Here is a 15,794-nt window from a genome sequence, read left to right as displayed (position 1 = left end):
ATTTATTTATTTATTTATTTGCGGTACCGGGGATTGAACTCATGATCTTGCACTTGCCAGGGAAGTGCTTATTCTATTGAGCCATCTCCCCGTCCCTCTATCCTCACTTTCATTCAGACATTTTTACAAGCTTGTTATTGAGATTTTAAGTTCCTCTATATCTGTTTGACTCTGCTTCATGCCCTGTATTTATTTCCTATATTGCTCATTCCAGAATTCCATCATTTTTCTATTCTCCTTTAGTATTTTATGCTTGTCTTCTTGTGAGGCAGTTATTCTTTCATTTTAGTTATATTTTCTTTTTTTACTTCAGAGATTAATTGTCTGATTTCCTTACTTCTGATGCTATTAATTCAGATATTTCCTTTTTTATTTCAGAAGTTATTTCTGATCTGATTTCCTTATATCTTTCTGCAGTTGTTCTTTACTTCAGATGCTATTAATTAGGGGTTTTATATGTGTAACTACAAGTTTCTTCTATGCTAGTGTCCTGTATTTGTTGTGGGTGGGATCAGGGCCTGAAATTGCATTTTGCTTCTTCTCTTTGTCATTTTGTATAGCACTGTACTCTGATCTTTTGTGTACAGTTTTGAACAATTATAATTGTAGCATTTTCTAAAATTTGAGTTTGGATTTATGAAGTTTGAACCTGTCACTGTGTGCCTGGCTTGGATGTGGCTGTTGTTCTCTGGTTCTTCCTGCTATAGCCCATGGAAATGACCTGGCTGTGCCCCTCTAGCATGAAGTTCTGCTCCTGGATTAGTTGGGTGATTCTGGCCCTTAGCTCCTCTTTACCTTGGAAGAGAAGCTGGAGATTTTCACACTAGGCCTGTTTGCCGGGCTTGGGATGGACCTAGAGAGGTCCCAAAAGCATTGTGGAAGTTCTCACACACCAGGCCTGGGTTGTGTCTGAAGGGGTCTACCAGGCACAGTGGAGCAGATGTTCTCCCACAAACACGCCAGACCTAGGCTGGGTCTGGAGGGGTCAGGCAGGCACAGCAGATTGGAAATTCTCCCACACACCTGCCTGGACTGAGCTGGGTCTGGAGGAGTCCCAAGAGCACTGCGGCAGTTCTCATTCACTTGCTGGGTCTGGCTTAGTTCAAGAGTGGTTTCAGGGGTGCAGTGCAGCAGAAGCTCTCCCACATACCAGCTGGGCTTGGGCTATCAATTTTATTTAGTTTTGCAATGAATCAGCTTTTGATTCGTTAATTCTTCATAGTGGTTTCTTTGTCTCATTGCATTAATTTCTCTACTAATCTTTATAATTTCTTCCCTTCTTTGGGCTTCGAGTTTGATTTGCTCTTTTTCTTCCCACACATTCAAGTTTCAGCATTAGGGTATTTATTTGTTTCCATTCTCTTTTCTTAATGTGTGATTTCAGCATAGTAGTTTCCTCTAAGAACTGTTTTCGTTACATCCTATAAATTCTGAAAAATTGTACTTGAATTTTTATTGAATTGTAGATATTGTTTAATTTCTTGTCTAATTTCATCAGTAACTCATTGGTTTCTCATTGGAGAAAGATGTTTGCCCCATTTGGTGGGTTCATTCCATTCTCATTCATGGAGTTATGGTCATTTTGTTCCCTCTCTAGAGTATCTTTTACTTGTTTGTTTTTGTCATTCTGAAATTCTTTACTTGTTTATGTAATAGAAGTATTTCACTTCTCCAACAAACTTCAAAGATATTTTTGAAGGATCTTTCAGTGTGGGCTGGAATATTCTTTTCTTGGAGTACTTGAAGTACTTGGCTCCATGCCCTTCTTAACTTGGTTATTTGTGAAATCTGCCTTTATTCTGATGGGGTTTCCTTTAAATGTCATGTTACTTTTGTCTAGTTGCTTTTAGTATGTTTATCTTGTGCTAGATTTCTGGGGTCTTTACTATTTTATGTCTGAGTGTGTTTTTAATTGGGTTGATGCTATTTAGAGTTCTATAAACTTTGGTTACCTGAATGTCAGGTCGTTTCCCCATATTTGGGAAATTTTCTGCTGTTACTTCTGCCCATATTCAATTTATATCATTTATATTGACTCCTTCTTTCTCATTGACAGCTATTTGTCTTATATTTTTCATCTTTGCATCATCTTGCTGATGTTGGATTATTTTCTTCTGCATCCCAGTTCTTTTTAAGAAATCTTTTCATTCATTTTCACTAGCTACAATGGTGTATTCGAGGTGTGAAACCTTATCTTCACTTTCATTCAAATGGTTTGCGATCTTTGATTGAGGTTTTATTTTCCTATATATCTCTTTGAATCTGCTTCATGCATTCTATTTCTTTCCCATGTTGCTCATTCAAGGGTTCTATCCTGTTTCTCTTCTCTATTTTTATCAGTGTTTTCTTTAGAAACACTTAGTAATTCTTCCATTATAGTTATCATTTTATTTTTTAAGTCAAGGATTATTTCTGATCTGATTTCCTCTATATCTTTCTGCAGGTTCTTCTTTACATGAGATTGTTTTATTTCAGAGATTTCAGGTTGTGATTTCCGCTTTCTTCTATGCTGTGTCTCCTGCATTTGTTCTGGGTAGGCTTGGTGAATGAGAATGCATTTTTTCTCCTTCTTTTTGTCATGTTATATAGAATCGTCTTCTGATCTTTAGTGTGAAATTTTGGTGCAGTTGTTACCTTAGCAATACTGATATTATTGCCTAAGAAAGATTATGTGGTTATGGTAGTAACAGTTTTGTATTTACAGAAGTACAATTAGCAACACTAATAATGGGTAGTGAGATTTAGCAGCTGACAATATTTTGTATCTCATGGGTTTGCATTTTAGACAGTAAGACCAAATATTGTGATTGCATAGCTAAGCTGATGTTAGACTGGGAATTTGTACTTAAGTTAGTTGTCCTATGTTCTGTCTGATCATCTCCCCTTATGTACCTGTAGTCTTCCAGCCAGTCTAGTTCACCTCAGTTACCTATTACTCCCTCTCTTAATCAGAGAAAGAGAAGATGTTCTCATAGATTTGGGTCTAGCAAGGTGTCTCAGCTTATCGGGTCTAGATCTAGCAATTTAGAATTTGTCCAAAAGGAACTTGCTTGTGTCTGGCTTCTCTGCTGAGCATCTTCCTGAATCAACCTATACAAGCGAATCCATTGTGACCCTCTGGCAAGGTGTTCTGCTTCAGGATTAGTTGGGTGCATGTCATCCCTGTCCTCTCTGCGTGGAGTTCTGCTTCATGGTTCCATGCCAGGATTGTCTCATGTGGGAGGCTCCTGGGAGGACATGGAATTTCACACACAAACACCAGCCTGGTGGAGTAGAATCCAGTGTGAGCTGAAGGTCCCCCACACAACACTTATGCAATATAGCTGTGAAAATATTAGCTAAAGCCTCCGAACAGGAGAGAAAAATAAAAAGGAATAAGAATAGGTAAGGAAGAAGTTTAACTGTAATTATTCGCAGGCTACATGATACTGTACATGGAAGACTCAAAAAACTCCAACAGGAAGCTCCTATAATTAACAAACAAATTCAGTTTCATACGAGGGTAAAAAATCAACACCCAAAATTCTTTAACATTTCTCTACACAGATAACAAATTCACTGAGAGAGAAATTAGAGAAACAGTGGAGGAATCCATGTGACCAGAATTCCCTGGACACAGATAACCCATTCCACCTCTGTAGTAGTGGGGACTACTACACTGTGGAAGTCATTGTACTCAACCAGTCTCTTCTACCTCAGCAGGCCAAATGGGAAAGAGCAGTGGTATCTGAAGCCACCAGCCCCAGCCTACCCATTCCAATTCAGCATGCCTAAAGGAAATGAGTATGTGACCAGAATCCACGAAGTGCAGTCAGCCCTTTCTATATTGGTGGGCCCAAGGGATGAGACTGATCCTTAGAACTATAGGAGCATTCTCCTGACACAGAGGTAGCAGCAGGTAACTGGGGTGAGCTAGTCTACCTAGAAGACTGTAGGTGTATAAAGAGAAGGCACCCAGACATAATTTAGGGGTACTAATTTAATTACAAATTTCCAATTGAATATCTGCTTGGTTATACAGATGTAATGTTGCTCCTATCGTCTAAAGTAAAAACATATTTATTACAATTTTTTTTAGTTTCTAAATTTCACTAGCTGTTATTAGTACTGCTAATTGTTCTATTGTAAATAGGAAGGCATATCTGTCTCAAACACATAGTTTCCCTTGGTATTAATATTGAGAGGTGCTTGGATAATAACTTATAAAAAGCCCTACACTGAAGGGCAGAACACAGTGACAAAAGGAAACAAATATCTCACTCTCAAGTAATAGAGAAGGCAAAATATTGGGAAACACAGAAAATAATAATCTCTGAGATAGGATAGATACAAAAACAAACAAACAAAAACCACAGACCCTTTACAGAGAGGGTCTGACTCCAGTGATACAGCTACATAGTATAAACTTTCACAAAATGGTAACATAGAAATAAAAATACAGAGTTCCTTCTGGGATTGAATATGACAAAAAGAAGGAGCAATATGCATTTTCAGGCTGAGTCCAATCAGAACAAAGCAAAGAGATATCAGCATAGAAGAAATTGAAAATCACACACTTGAAATGTCTGAAATAACATAAATTGAAGTAAAGAAGAAAAAATGCAGAAGAGTTTAGAGTAAATCATATCAGAGATAATCTCACAGGTTAAAAAAAAAAGAAATGAAAACCATAGTTAAAGAACTACTCAACATTTCTAAAGAGCACACTGATAAAAATAATAGAGGAGAATAAAAAAATGATGAAAACCTTGAATGAGCAATATAGGAAAGAAATAGAATGCATGAAGCAGATTAAAAAAGACATACAGTCAATTAAAAACTCAATCAAAAGGTCAGTAAGATAGTTCAGCGGATTAAAGTGCCTGCTTAGTCAGACACAGGTATGGGTTTCAATCCCTTGAGTGCCTTGCTAACACTGTCCTCAGGGTGAGCTGAGATTGCAATTGAGACTGGGCATGGTGGTGTACCGCTATAATCCCAGCACTTGGGAGGCTGAAAACAGGAAAATCCCTATTAGTCTGATCTATGTAGTGAGACTCTCTAGACTCTATACTAAATATATTTTTAAAACCCTCATTCACAAGGTGGTAAAACTGTCTGAATGAAAGTGAAGATAGACTTTCAGACATTGAAAATACTGTTGCAGGTAGTGAAAAGGTAAGATCTCTTAAAAATGACTAGGATCCAGGAAATAATAATTCAACATGTGTATGACGATGCACAGATGAAGAGCATACAATTAATAGGCATCAGTGAGAAAAAAAATAACATAAAAAGAATATGGAAAGCTGTAGTAGCAGAAAACTTCACAAATAAGGGGAAACAATCTGACATTCAAGAAACTGAGGCATATAAAACCCCAGAAAATATCAACCCAATTATAACTACATCACGACATAATAGTAGTCAAGATCCCAGAAATGCAGCACAAGAACAATATGCAAAATGCCAGTAGAGAAAAGAAACAGAAAACATTTAAAGGAACATTCATAACAATAGATTTCTAATAAAAAACCATGAACTCAAAAAGAGAATGGAGCAAAGTACTTCAAGCACTCCAAGAAAACACATTACAACAAAGACATTAACCATTAAAAGACTAGGACTTGAAATCCCCTTCAAATGAGCTATCCCCCTACTGGTATTTTCCCAAAGGAACCGAAAACATCATATAATAGTGATATTCATGCACATATGTTTATAGTAGGACAATTTATGATTGCCAAATTTTGGAAATGACCAAGATGCCATCACCTGAAGAACGGGTGAAAAAGATGTAGTATTTTTATACAATGGAAAATTACTCAGTTATAAAGACTGATAGGCTTGGATGCTTTATAATTAATTGGATGTTGCTTGAAGATATACTCATAAATGAAATAAACCAGACTCATATGTGTAAATATCACATAGTCTCCCTAGTGTAAGAACTCAAAAGTCAAAATAAAAATAAAAAGTTATAACTCTCTTTCAAATTTAATGGAGAAGTGAAATACTTGAACAACAAAAACAAGAAAAGAAATTCGTGATGGTCAAAACAACCCTGCACATAATACTAAAAGTTGTTCTAGAAAGGGATCAAAATACCTTTAATTCCAATAAATATAAAACAAAGATCCCACCAAACATGACAAACTATTAAATGCAAGATAGATGTAGGGAAACAACAATAGCAAAATAACGTGACGAACCTAAGTGAATATATAACAATTGTAACAACTAATATAAAGGGGCTCAAGTCACCAATTGAAACTGGATTAACAGACAAAATCCAACAATATACTACACTCAGAAACACATTTAACCCATGAGGAAATTCATAGGAAGAAAATAAAAGGATGGAAAACAATACTACATGCTCCAGAACCTCAAAACAAATAAGGTAGTTATTTTGTTCAAAGACGATCTGAATTTTAAACAAAGAATGACCAGAAGAGATACAGACGGTCACTATATATTCATTAGGGGAAAAACTCAAGAGGGGGTGATAATAGTCATAAAAATTTTTCCACCAAATATGGGAGAAGCCAATTCTATGTCAAATTTTAAAGGTCATGAAAGAAATCTAAAAACTAATATCACAAATTTAGCAGGGGAAATTAAACCATTTGATTTCAAAAAGACAGTGAAATCCAGAAAAAAAAAATAGTAAAGCGGTAGAAAAAATGAATCAGACATTTGAACAAATGTACTTAGGAGACAGATACAGGGGTTCTATCCAACCACAAATGAATATACATTTTTTTTCAGCTGCACATGGGTCATTTTCTAAAATAGAATACATACTGGTCCATAGTTCATGCTTAAGTATATGCAAGAAAAGTGAAAATATTACATGCATATTGTCTGACCACAGTGGAAATAAATGACAAAAGTAATCACAAAACCTCATAAATACATGGAATTTAAACAGCAACCTTATCACCAACCAATAGGCTACAGATGAAACTAAGCAATATGCACAATCAATGAAAATTCAAACATAATTTATTGGAATTTATGGGACGTAGTGATAGCAGTTCTTCAAGGGAAATTTATAGCTCTGAACTCACATACTAGGAAAACAGAATGGGAACAACAAATACCCTAATGGTGCAACTCAAACATCTAGAAAACGAAGAGCAAATTGAAACAAAAGCCCAAAGAAGGAAGTAAATTATAGAGATCAGAGCATAAATTAACATAATTGACACAAATAAAACCACACAAAGATCTAATGAATCAAAAAGCTGGTTCTTTGCAAGATTAATTAAAATTACTAACCCCTAGCTAACCTCATCAAAAAGAGGGAAAAAATTCAAATTCAAGCAATAAAGAATGAAAAGGGCAAAAATACCACAGACCATGTGAAAATTCAAAACATCACCAGTAGCTGTTTTGAAAATTTACTCCTACAGAATTGAAAACACAGAAGAAATGGACAGATCGCTAGAAAGGTACAAATTAATAAATCTGAATCAAGAGGAATAAACAATATCATTAATCTAATAACATGCAATGAAATTCAAAATGCAATGAAAAACTTACTGACAAAGAAAAGCCCATGTCCATTCACAAAGGCCAACACTCATTCATGGCCAAAGTTCTACAGATATTGGCATAAATGTCTTCTCCCTCAATCTGATAAAAGCTATCAATGACAAGCCAATTGCACATATAATTCTAAATGGGGAAAAGTGAAATCTTTTACTCTCAGATTAGGTACAAGATGAGGAAATTCATTATCACCAATCCTATTCAACATAGTTTGGGAATCATTAGCTAGAGCCCTTAGACAAGAGAGAGAAATAAATGGTATAAGAATAGGTAAAGAAGAAGTTAATAGTATCATTATTTGCAGATGACATGACACTTAATTAGAAGACCCAAAATCTGCACCAAAACCTGCTAAAATTAATAAACAAATTCAGTAGCACAGCAGATTACAAAGTCAAAATTCAAAAGCATTCCTCTACACAGATAACAAGCTCACTGAGAGAGAAATTAGAGAAACAATACCCTTTACAATAGCACCACAAAAAAAGAAATACTGAATAATTAATTTAACTAAACAAATACAAAAACTATTGAATGAAAATCAAAGTACTCTGAAAAAAGAGATTATAGAGGATTTCAGAGAGTGAAAAGATATCTCTTATTCTTAAACAAATAAAAAATTATGAAATTAGACATAGACCCAAAATTTTTGTACAGATTTAGTGCAATCCCTATAAAAAAATACCACCAACATACCTCAGAGACCTAGAGAAATCATTCCTAAAAATTATTTAGAACCAGAAAAAACCTAGAACAGCAAAGGCAATCCTGGACAACAAAGGCAAGGCAGGAGGCATTAAAATATCTGACTTGAAATTATTCTAAAATGCTACTATGATAAAATTTATCATGGTATTGGAGAAAACATAGACCTGAAGATTAATGCAATATACTAGAAGATGCGAATACAACTACAAACATATTCATCCATCTTATTTTTGACAAAGAAGTCAAACATGCTTACTGGAAGAAAGACAGACCCTTTAAAAAATGGTACTAGAGAAACTGGCTCTCTACATGCTTAAAAATAAAACTTGACCTGGGTCTATCACCATGCACTAAACTAAATTCAAAATGGACTAAATGCCTACACACTAAAATAGAAAAAGGAAAAGCAGGCCCAGGCCCAGTGTGTGTGTGGGAGTACATCCGCACTCCCCTGTGCCTGCTGGATACCTCCAAACACAGCCCAAGCCCAGCTTCTGAATGAGACCTTCAGCATTTCTCTCAGAACCTCTCTGAACCCCTCCAGAACCAGGTCAGGCCCAGCGTGTGAGTGAGAACTTCTGCTGCACTCTCGATACCCCCTGACACAGCCCAAGCCCAGGCCTAGCATGTTTGTGGGAGAGCTTCTCCACTCCCCTTTGCCTGCTGGATCCCTCCGAACCCAGTCCAGGCCCAACTTGTTAGTGAGGCTTTCTGTCCTGCTTTCTGGAACCCTCCAGACCTAGCCGAGGCCTGGCATACATGCCTGGTATGAAAGTCTGCAGCTAAAGTCCCTGCAGAGAGTCTCTGTGCCATAGCCACCAAGCTAATCCGTGAGGACAACACCTTTCCAGAGGGGTGCAGTGGGTTCACTTCCACAGGATGCAGAAGGAAGAAGCTGAGCACTGCAGACAGACCCAAGCTAGGAACAAATGGATAAATTCAAATTTCGTAGATCTATACGCGGTAAGCTGAGACACTTTGCTAGACCCAGGTTTATAAAAGCATCTTCCCTCTTTCTCTTTTGAAGAGAAAGGGGCAAAAATTAATTAGAATGAATTAGTCTGCCAGAAAAACACCAGGTACATCAGGGGAGATGATCAGACAGAACTTAGTGGAACTAATTTAAATACAAATTCCCAATTTAATATCTGCCTGGCTATACAGACATAATGATTGCTCTTACTGTCTAAAATACAAAGCCATTAGTTGCAAAAGTTTGTCAACTGCTAAATATCATTCCCCATTATTAGTGTTCCTTATTGAAGTTCTATAAATACAAAACTATAACTGCCTTAACCATATAATTTCTCTTCTGTAAGAATTTGTTAAACTCATTATCTTGTAATTTAATAATGATTATATTCTCTTCTCTGTTCACTAATATATTTGATATTTAAAATGGACTTTAGGCTATGACAAATAGATGCTATGAATGTAGGAGAAACAATAAGATAATACCCACAAAAATGAAGAATATTATTCGGGTTCTAATTTTCGAGTAGAGTTGTACTTGAAAATCCTGCCTCTGAACTTAGTATCCTTTCTTGAATCAGGACAATTAACTGTGCATTAGAAAATGATTAAAGAAAAGCAATAATAAAATATTAGCACTGTGTGGTGTTCTTTACAAAACCTGGATTTTGAATATAGTTAAAGGAAACCCTGAAGTTACAGGTGAAGCCCATTAGCATTGGAAGTGACAGCAAATTTTATTGTCAATTTAAATCTCAGAAAAAACTCACTGGCAGTATCTAATAACCTAAGCAGAAATAAATCCAAGGTCACTGAAAATGTGTAGATTACTTCTTATGAAAAGTGTGTAAAGCTAGAAAACCGAAGGTTGTTTCAGCTATTTTTTTATTTTTTAGTTTCTATGAGTTTTCATTTTCTAGTTGCTCAAAATCACAAGATTGACAGAAACTTGCCTCATATCTCTATTGTATTGTGAACTATTGTGAGCTCTGTTATATAAAGTCTTGAGTCTCTCATAGTTTCTGGTTCTGAGTATTATTAATAGAAAATTCTTCCCTGGGCCGCCATGCTGGCCCTGGGTGCACTGAGATTTTAATTGAGACTGGGTGTGGTGGTGCGCACATATAATCCCACCTTTAGGAGGCTGAAAACAGGTGGATCATTACCAGCCTGATCTAGTAGTGAGACACTGAACACACTGTAGGCCTTCCCATGAAATACAACCAAAAAAATTCAAAAAGAACAGTTAAGTGACCATATATTCACTATAATTTTTTTTCCTAGACTGTAAAAAACATCAATGTTCAGTGTCAGGTAAGGAATTCAGCAGATACCATAAATAGAAACTAGTTTACAAAATTTAATGAATAGTATAGCCATTTTAACTATTCTAGTTCTTCATACTCACAATAATGAAATAGCTTTTCATTTTCTAATATTGTCTTTTATCTCCTTTTCCACAATGTTATCGTTTCATTTTTATTTATTTTTAAATTAATTTTATTGAGGGACAAATAGCAATGAGACAGTGTCAAAACCAATTAGGAGGACAGTTTCAAGAATTATCACATTGCATATTGTTGTCTTTGTTATAGTTATTCATAGTTCAAGATACAGACATTATATCCTGTCCAAACACTATTAGTACAAATCTTTTTGCTCGTTGAATTAAGAGAAAGTAGCTATATATCTATCCTATTTTGTATATAAAGATACAAAAAGTTCCTTCATTTGAATCCTCTTATTTTCATTAGTTTTGTCAGAGATGGGCATTCCATTGCCATTTAAATATTGTAGGTGCGTGAATTAAGCAAAATAATCAAATATAGTCCAGTAGTATATAATGGTAGTGGGTTATGCATAAGACTGACAAAGTCAGAAGTTGTTGAAATGAACCTTTAACAGCTCAGCATATAAAAATGGCTTTACTTTTTATACCTCGTTTTACACTTTTCTGCTGGTTGGTTAAGACCAAGAAAAAGCAAGACTTATATAACAAGAAATGTAACTTTTGTATCTTCCAAGGTCAGTCAAATCCCCTCAGGATTTAGTGTGAAACCCTGTACCACAATTTGCAGATCCTATGGCAGTGTCAGCCATGTGGATGAATCACAGCCATTGCTTGGCCAACTTGCTCTCTGTGAAAGCCTGAGAGAATGATTTCTCTCCATGTGACTCTCCTTAGGCACACTGTACATTATCTATCGCTTTCTCAAATGGCCGTATTATCTCCTGGATCAGTAAATTTGGGACATTACTGAGTTACATGATGTCACAGTACAGGTTCTCCTATGTCCAGAGTCCTCACTGACGTTGAAAGTCTAGGACCAAAAAGTTGACTGTCCTTGTAGCCCTTCTTTTTCGCTAATTTTTAGCCGTGCACGATAAATTAAATAGATGCTAAGGTTATAACTGCAACAAAGCTCTACAACAAAAGTCAGAGAACAGTTTTATACAAAACGACAAAAAGAAGGACCAAAATGCAATCTCAGGCCCCAAGCACACCCAGAATAAATGCAGAAGACATTAGCACAAAAGAAATTGGGAATCATACAGCTAATATGTCTGAATTAATAGCATCTGAAATAAAGAAACAACTGCAGAAAGGTAAAGAGGATCTCAGATGTGAAATAAAAAAAAGAAATCTCTGAATGAATAAAATCTGAAGGAAATAATCAAAAGCAGAACAATAGAGAGTAAATCACATCAGAAATAATCTCTGATATGTACGTCTTGTCATGACATACCATCTCTCAAATAAAGGCTTTTTTAAAAGGGCAATAAATTGAAAAAAGATGCCCATCACCTGAGGAGTGGATGAAAATTATGTGATATTTTTGTACAGTGGAATATTACTCAGCTATAAAAAATGATAAAAATCAAAGCCTTTATATTGAGGTGGAAGCCACTTGAATATATACTCATAACTGAAATAAACCATACACACATGTGAAAAAAGACACAAAAATAAGAAAAAAAAGTCACAGGTCTGTTCTTTTACAATTCTGTATATTGTTAAATATCTAAATTTCTTTGTAAAAAGATGATAATGCTTATTTCTACTTTTATAAAATTATTTTTCCTTCATATTCTGTAAGGACGTAAAGTTCAACATATCAATATTTGATGGAAAATACTTGTTCCATGATATGCCAAAGATATTTGATATTTGGACAGACAGGGTAAACTGAACTGCATGCATTGCAGGTGAATAATAAGCTTCTCTTCTGGAGGGTTAACAACCTAAGTTAGCAAATCAAAATTGGAGAAAAAAGAAGGGCTGCAAGGTCAGCCAACATTTTGGCCCTAGCCTTTCAAAGTCAGTGAGGACTCGGGACACAGGAGAACCTGTACTGTAACAACATGTAACTCAGTTGTGTTTCAAATTTTCTGATCAAGAAGATTATGGAACCACAGAGGAATGTGATCTATGATGTATAGTGTGCCTGGGGAGTGTCACATGGAGAGAAAAAAACATTTTGCAGGCTTTCACAGAGAGAAAATTGGTCAAGCAATAAGAAAGCCTGGGAGAATGTTTCTTTCCAGGTGACTCTACATCATCAATCATGTTTCTCTGTGACCCCATAATCTCCTTGATCAGAAAATTTGGGACACAATTGAGTTACACAGAGAAACAGTATAGCAGTTAGCAATATGACATGACAAGAGTGCGTATTTAGAAGACCAGGATGACGGGCATTCCCAGTAGGGTTCCACTGTTACATATTGCTATATTCAGTGCAGTTGCTTTGTTCACAGGTATCAGCCAATATGTTTAGTCATGGTGAGAATCCTACCACTTAACTGCTAGTTTCAAAAACCTGCTGAAGATTCTCAGAATCATTGCCTTAACCATCTTGTGCATAAAAATGTATGGTTTTACCCCTGTCATGTTTCCTAACTATTCTCATTGCCCTCTTTTCATTGTTTAATCTATAAGAATTTTATTATCACAGAATAGAAGACACAGAAGAAATGGACACATTCCTAAAAAGATACAAATTACCAAAACTTAATCAAGAATGTATAAGAAATCTCAATAACAAAATAACTGCCAATGAAAAATGAAAGGTAATTAAAAAACCCTACTGACAAAAAAAGTCCAGGTCCTGATGGATTCACAGCTGAATTCTACAAGAAATTTACAGAAGACACAAACCAAATAGTCCTTAAACTCTCCAATGAAATTGAAAAGGAAGAAAACCTCCTAAAATCATTCTTGGAGGCAAGTATTATACTAACAAAAAAAAAAAAAAAAAAAAATAGGGAAAGACACAACTAAAAAAGAGAAATATAGGCCAATCTCCCTCATGAATGCAGATGCTAAAATCCTCAATAAAATCCTAGCAAATAGAATACAACAAATCATCTAGAAGATTATACACCAAGGACGGGTCAAGGTGGGTGAGGACAATGCAGCACCATTAGCGTGGCCTAGCGCCGGCACCTGCTGGGCTTGTCCCTATTGCTAACTGGGCCACACTGGTGTCCCGACGGCTGTGGGTAATGTGAAGTCTAGAAATGGGGCAAGCCACAGTATGTATCTGGATTCCCAAGGAGGAGAAATTCTAAAACAGTAGGAAGACATTACTTCATTTTGGGACACTTCTTGCTCCTGGAAATGTGGAATGGAGTGTCAGACCAGATGTCTATCCTTTCCAGCCTGCCATCCTTTCAGTCCTGCCACATTGTTATTCTGGGTTTGCACTGTGCTGGAAAAACAAGTCTTATATACAAGTTTCAGTACAATTAATTCATAAATACTATACCTACCAAAGAATTTAACACAGAAAATTAAAGTAACTTTGGGAAATTTTAAAACAGTCAATTTCCATTTCTGGGATGTAGGTGGTCCAGAGAAATTAAGGCCCCTATAGAACTTGTGCACCAGATGCACAGATGGCATACTGTTTGTTGTGTACTCAATTGATGTTGAAAGGATGGAAGAAGTGAAAACTGAACTTCCTAAAATAACTAGGATATCTTAAAACCAAGGAGTTGCTGTTCTTATAATTTCTAATAAGCCAGATCTGAGAAACTCATTGCCGCTCACAGAAATTGAGAAATTGTTAGCAATGGGTGAACTAAGCTCATCAACTACTTGGGATTTGCAGTCTACTTGTGCGATCATTGGAGATGGAATAAAAGAAGGACTAGAAAAACAGAATGATATGATAATTAAAAGGAGAAAAATGTTGGGCCAATAGAAAAAGAAAAGATGAATATCGGTATGTTTTATATCTGTGTAGAGTAGGTTTACTGTACCATGATTTTGACAAATGTAAGAGTGTCTAGAGTGGGGTCTGCCTGTTTGCTCTCCAGGATGCTACTAAAGCTTTGTTTTGTTGAGCAGTCAGATGCCTAACACATTCCTTGTAGGAGATGAACAAATGCAGTGCTTTTTCAAGAGGTTACTTCTCCCTACACCACGTCTTATGGTACTGCCATTTTAGGAAGGAAAGCAAGGATAATAAATTGATCAAAAAATAATTATGGAATTTTGATCTGAAGTTAATTAAATAAAACTTAGAAGAATGAAAAAAAAAGAGTGTATACCATGACCAGGTAGGATTCATTCCAGGGATGCAAGGAAGGTTTAATATACACAAGTCTACAAATGTAATAGACTGTATCAATAGAGCCATTCCAAAAATCTGATGATCATCTCAATTCATTCAGAAAAGGCATTTGACAAAGTCCAACAATCATTCATGTTCAAAATCCTACAGATAATTGGAATAAATGGCCTCTACTTCAATGCAATAAGAGCCACCTATGACAACAAAACTGCTAACACAATTCCAAATGGGGAAAAACTGAAACCTTTTACTCTCAGATCTGGTACAAGACAAGGATAATTTCTATCATCACACATATTCAATACAGTTCTGGGATCATTAGCTAGAGCCATTAGACAAGAGAGAGAAACAAAAAGAATAAGAATCGTAAAGAAGAAATTAAACTATCATTATTTGCAGATGGCAGGACACTTTACTTGGAAGACCCAGAAAACTCCACCAAAAAACTACTACAATTATTACACAAATTCAATAGCTTAGCAGAAAGTCAATACACAAATGTCAATAGCATTCCTCTGCACAGATAACAAACACACTAACAGGGAAATTGGAGAAAAAATAACTTTTACAATAGCACCATGAAATTTGAAATACCTTGGAATTAAGCTCACTAAAATGAAATACCTTTGAATTAATCTCACTAAAGGCAAAGATCTATACAATGAAAATTACAATACTCTGAAAAAAGAGATAGCAAAGATTTCAGAGAATGTAAAGGTATTCGCTGATCCTGCATAGTAAGAACCAACATTGTGAAAATGGGCGTCCTTCCAAAATTCTTGTACAGATTTAATACAATCCTTATCTAAATAAAACATACCACACAGATCTAGAGAAATAATTCCTAAAATATATTTGGAACCAGAAAAGACCTAAAATAACAAAAACAACCTTGGGCAACAAAGACAAGGCATGAGGCATTATAATTCCTGACTTGAAGTTATACTACAAAGCTACTTTATAGAATCAGCATAGTATTCGATAGAGAAGAGACCTGAG

At 35.7% G+C, this 15,794-nt stretch overlaps 1 pseudogene; it reads left to right on the top strand.

The window, feature by feature from the left end:
- The first annotated feature begins 13,837 nt into the window (after window positions 1–13,837).
- On the top strand, window positions 13,838–14,438 carry LOC105741038 (annotated as a pseudogene).
- Window positions 14,439–15,794: the final 1,356 nt, after the last annotated feature.

This window comes from Octodon degus, unplaced genomic scaffold, assembly GCF_000260255.1.
Source record: "Octodon degus isolate 3935 unplaced genomic scaffold, OctDeg1.0 scaffold00269, whole genome shotgun sequence".
Lineage (NCBI taxonomy): Eukaryota > Metazoa > Chordata > Mammalia > Rodentia > Octodontidae > Octodon > Octodon degus.
Note: the sequence above shows the minus strand (reverse complement) of the source record. Positions and strands in the feature narration are given on the sequence as shown.